A 6,229-nucleotide genomic window follows, 5' to 3' on the forward strand; every position below is an offset into this window, starting at 1 on the left:
AACAGTTTAGTCACTTTGATATCTCTTTGAAGATACATGCACAGAAACCCTTTGAGGAATGTAAATTTATACTTATGGCTAGAGTTTAAAACTTTTCTAGGTTATTTTGGTATTTTATCTTAGTCAATTCACAACTTTGAATTACTCTTCACATTTTATAGCACATAAAACCGTTATGATATATAATATGATTCTATCATTAATCTGATTCATATCACCTTCCCAAAAGCCAGATATTCTTTTCTCACTTTTATCACAGAGATTTTTTTTTTGTTCTTGCAATGACTTATTCCACAATTGGTAACTTTTTATGAATAACATGTCTACAATAAAGTTAAGTTTCAGTGTTTCTTGACACTTAGACCCTTCTGTAGTTAAAATGCTCCCACAATGAAGAGTTTCTCTTTGAAACATTTAATAAAGCTAAGAAGGTGATGATAAGTGCAGAAAATGAGTGCTTATTTTCCTTTTCTTCCTGGATAGATATTAAATGGAAATTAATCATAAATTTAATTCACTGGAGAGGGCGGACAGTTAAAAGAGAATGAGAATAGAATAAATTGAATTTGCTCATTTGACGTTTGTTGACTGTTTTATGTATTCTAGGCCTTCTCCTATCAGTTTGTAGAATCACAAGAAAAGAGTAATACTTGGTGTGTACTCTCAACGAACTTTCAGCCTAGTGACAGAAACAATGCAAAGACACCTGTACACTAAAGCTTGAAAACTGTTATGATAGGTGAATGCATGGAATGGTATGATGGTGCTCTCCCCATGGAGTTCAAGCAAAGTTGTGCCAGGGAAACATTATTAGGGTTTGGTCTTGAGTCATGAGTAGGGATTATAAGGTAGAGTCTGAGAGGAATGACAGAAAGAATGATATGTCACATTGAGGGAAATACATGAGAACAATGTAAAAATGCATGTCACATTGAGGAAAACCCAGAGTGTATGGTTGGAGGGGGGCTGGGATTACAAGGTGAGAGAATCACAGAAAATAAATGGTGTACAAGACTACAAAGGTAGGAGCCAGGTCACAAAGGGCCATAGATGCCTTACTTCAAAAAATCTTAGATTTTATCTTTCAGAGATCATGTAAAATAATAAGAAAATTTTGACATCTTTTCCAAAAATGATAATTCAAAATTCATATGTGAATGCATAGAGAGGAGACAAAACTTGATGCAAAGAATTACTAAAAACAAAATTAGGGGATTAGAAATGAAAAGTGAATATGAAAAAAAAGAAATTGAGGTGTTTTCAAAACATGTCAGTAATAATACTTGGCAACTGGTTTGTTGGCTCTGGGCATAGAAAGTGGAAGCAAGAAAAACCTTGAGGTTTGGAACTCAGACTGGAGATATATTAGTATATTAGGAAGACCAGATATGAATTGGGGGATGAAATAAGATAATGTGTAAAAAGAACTTAGGGGTCAACAAGTTGTCATCCAGATGCCATTATGCATTCTTTGAAGTAGAGGACCTCATTAAAGTTGAAAGAGTAATAGAAACTTCCATTTAAAACATGAACCTAGAAAGCAGATATGGGCAATCTGATTCATATACCCCTTTGCACTTAATTAATGAATTTCCAAATTAACATATTGGAGTGTAAAAACACTTGATAGTCTTTCTAATAGTGTTGTGATGCTAATTATCAGTAATATCAATGCATACTATATCAGATATATATATATATATATTCTATACTGAAACTTTGAAAAATCAAAACAGCAAATAAATCAGGTGTTTGATTGTTTTCCTTCCTTTTGGAGCAGGAAATTATTATTTCATCAATGTAATCAATCTTCCATATTAATAAGTGACATTTATTTTGAAGTGTAGTACTTAAAACTGTACACCTTTCCCAGTGGTAAAGCACTGCCTAAAAAAATAGTGGATCCTTAATAAAAATTTGCAGGCATGTATGCAAAAACAAATTCAGTTCTTCAGATGATATTTGCAGACTGTGACATGCCAATAGCATTTTGAATTCTACACAGTGGCCTTTTATAATTGAAGTTATCCTCTGTCAAATATCTTAAGAACATCATAAACTTTAAGCTGATATTAAGCTTATAATCAAATAAAAGTCCTCAAAAATTTTTGTTTTAGATCATGTCTCAATAGTTGAACCGAACCCTCGCCTGGGAGCCTTAAAGAAATAATAGCAGTTGAGTGTGACAGTGAAGACACAGGTGCCATCTGTGAGTCTGGTACTGTCTAATCTGGGTTCCAAACTAACACAGTTTAAAGAAAATTTGCCTTCCCTGCCTAAACTTAATCCACCCAGATGATGTGGCTCTGATGATTATAAAAGAAAACAGGACAAATATAAGGGTCTTTAAAAAGTTCGTAGAAGGATTCATATTATCTTTTAATTCAATTTTTCCACAAAATTTTTGAAGTACCCTTGTTCATTCTATATGCTTAAGGAGTTTACACTTTTAATGTAGAGACAGACTAAAATAAATAAATTAAACAGGATTGTATGATGGAAATTGATAAAAGTTTTGGCAGTGATGAATAAGATCAATAGGGAAGGCATTTTTAGCAGATGCTTTCTGACCTGAAAATTGGAATGATGAGGATCTGGTCAAGTAAATTCTCAGTTTATGTTTCTACCTCTGTACTGTTAGAACAACAATATTTACTTTATTAAGGAGTACTGAGGATTTTTTTTTAAAAGCTAACATAAGTGCAGTTAATAATAAAGTATTTATAAGCAGGTGAGCCAGGTCAGAGCAGTAGCTTCTTTGGAACAGTGACCCTATTTTCTTGAGATTACTCTGTCACTGTATAAAAGCAAACAGTCACTAGTTTCGTAATGATACTCTTCTCAAACGTTGCGTGACCCTCGATTTTGCTAGTCCATTAAACAAGATTTGTGTTATGAACTTGCCATTTTTTACTTGGACACTAGCTGTTTGCTCCGTTGGACTTGTAACTGGCTTTCCTGGAAATAGATTAAAAAAAAAAAATTCTCTTCTAATTTACCTATAATTTCTTCCTTTTATTATTGATATCACACCTTTCAGTTTGCAAAAGTCAGTCTAGTAAGAAGAGAGAGCACATATTTCAAGATTCCTTGAAGGTACAATAAAAAGTGAATGTTAAAAAAAATAACGCGAACTGTAGGTGGGGTATACGAAGGCACACCAGAGAGCAACGTTTCCAACGTTCTTCACTGCATGGCAAAGATAGGAAATGATGAAATTATATGCAAGTCATTTAAAAAGATTCTGATAACAGGATAAAATATTTATGAGTTAGCATTTATAGGAAGAGTAGAATATACATTTTGTGGTTAATGCTCACATAGGTTCACATCCTGGTTTTACCGTGAATGAGTTGTGTGTTCACTAGCAGTTTACTCAGTTCCTGTCTCCTTTCTCTAGATGATGCATGATTGACTCAAGAGTGTTAGATCTTAATACAATTATCAGAAAATCCCTTTCATCCTCTCCCATTGTTTTAGGGACCTAGGACTTAAGAGGCATGTCTTATTTGGCAGTGTTGTCCTGTCTTCAATAATAACCCTCATTCTATGGGTCCAGGGTCACTGCCAGGGGTTTCAACCTATCTACATTCCCAACTGCTATTTCTTGATGATCGAAATTATTTCAAGAGAAGTACTCCTCCATGTTACTCCCCCGTCTTTTTGAGAACTAAAACTCCAAGCACAACCAAGATATTTTCACATTCCTACATTTAGCTGAAAGATGTTCACAATAAATTGAATGATGTTTGGTGTTCCAATCATAATTACCGTTTGCCTTTAAGCAAGTTTTAAAATAAATATTGCAAAAATCCTTGTTCTGTTTTTCTTAAGTGAAGGAAGTTTGTTAGTAAATGTCCATCAGTTGTGGAAGACTCATGGTCTCATTCATTTATTCATCAAATGTTTTATTGGGCTAAACTCAGTGTGAGTGAGGCATTTTTCTAGAGTTGCAATGAAGAAGACAGGCAATATCCTAGAAGTATGTACATGAATCTGTACATCACAAATATTTGTATCTATTTACCTATAAATACAAATATATTACATGTAATTTATGTCATATATTATACTTTAAGGGTAACTAAAATAATGTCATCCAAAGATGTATATGCCTGAATCCCCAGAGTCTGTGAATGTGTTACCTTCTATGGCAAAAGGGACCTTGCATATGTAATTTAAATAAGGATCTTGAGAATGAGGACCTATCCTGGGTCATCTAGGTGAATCTACTGTAATCATAATGTCCTTATAAGAGAGAAGTAATAGGGTCAGTATCAGAGAGAAAGTGATGTGATGATGGAAGCAAAGGATAAAAGTGACATGTGAGGAGAGCTTAGAAGATGGATAAGGAAGGAAACAGATTCTTCCTAGAGGATACAGAAGGAACCAGTCTTGCTGACACCTTGATTCTAGGACTTTTGACCTCTAGAAGTTTAAGATTAAAAAAAATTGTGTTGTTTGAAGATGATTGCAATCACAGTTACAGCAGCAATAGAAAACTACTACACTATAAAGCATAGACTTTATATGTATATACACACACATATATATATATACCATGTTATAATATATGTATATTATATACACATAATGTCTGATAGTATATATGCATAGTATGTAACAAACACTATAATACTACATATTGTATGCTAGCTGTGCTATATACATGTATAATGCACATGATAGATATATAACATGTAAATATAATGCATGTATATACATACTACCTATATATTATATATAGTATATATTCTATTACTATTATGGGAAATCAAATTAAAACCATATTCAGATTCTCTTACACACCTATAAGCATAGTTAAATTAAAAAAATAGCGTCTGTATCAAATGCTGATGAGGATGTGCAGAAACTGGATATCTCATACATTGTTGGTAGAAATGTAAAATAGTAGTTTTAGTTTTTTATAACTACTAGAAATTAGTACTTGCCAGTTTCTTATAAAACTATATACCTTAGCAATGCATTCTTGGTCCTTTGCCTCAGAAAAATACTGTGTTTCCACAAAACAAGGACATAAATGTTCATAGCACGTGTTATTTGTGATACACAAAACTGGGAATAACACAGATGTCTTTCAATGGGTAACTGTGAAACAAACTGTGGCACATCCAAACCATGAAAAACTATTCAACAGTAAAAAATATGGACTATTTATACATACAAAAACCTGAATAAAACCCCATGGAATTATGCTAAGTGAAAAAGCCAAGCCAAAAAGTTCACATACTGTATTATTCCACATATTTAGCATTTTTAAAATGAAAAAATTACAGAAATAGAAAACATCTTAGTGGCTGCCAGGGGTCAGGAAGCGGGGTGGGGTGGGGAGTGGATGTGGCTAAATACAGGCAATGTGAGGGATCTTTGTGCTGATGGGAAGGTTCTCCAGCCTGACTGTATCAGCTAATATCCTGGCTGCAATATCACGCTATAGATTTACAAGATGTTACCATTGATGTAAAATGGTTCAAGTAGACATGGAAATCTCTCTATATTAATCTTATAACTGCATTTACTGTTTACCATTGTCTCAAAANTACTACCTATATATTATATATAGTATATATTCTATTACTATTATGGGAAATCAAATTAAAATCATATTCAGATTCTCTTACACACCCATAAGCATAGTTAAATTTAAAAAATAGCATCTGTATCAAATGCTGATGAGGATGTGCAGAAACTGGATATCTCATACATTGTTGGTAGAAATGTAAAATAGTAGTTTTAGTTTTTTATAACTACTAGAAATTAGTAGTTGCCAGTTTCTTATAAAACTATATACCTTGGCAATGCATTTTTGGTCCTTTGCCTCAGAAAAATACTATGTTTACACAAAACAAGGACATAAATGTTCATAGCACATGTTATTTGTGATACACAAAACTGGGAATAACACAGATGTCTTTCAATGGGTAACTGTGAAACAAACTGTGGCACATCCAAACCATGAAATACTATTCAACAGTAAAAAATATGGACTATTTATACATACAAAAACCTGAATAAAACCCCATGGAATTATGCTGAGTGAAAAAGCCAAGCCAAAAAGTTCACATACTGTATTATTCCACATATTTAGCATTTTTAAAATGAAAAAATTACAGAAATAGAAAACATCTTAGTGGCTGCCAGGGGTCAGGAAGCGGGGTGGGGTGGGGAGTGGATGTGGCTAAATACAGGCAATGTGAGGGATCTTTGT

This window comes from Galeopterus variegatus, unplaced genomic scaffold (genome assembly GCF_000696425.1).
Source record: "Galeopterus variegatus unplaced genomic scaffold, G_variegatus-3.0.2 Scaffold5120, whole genome shotgun sequence".
Lineage (NCBI taxonomy): Eukaryota > Metazoa > Chordata > Mammalia > Dermoptera > Cynocephalidae > Galeopterus > Galeopterus variegatus.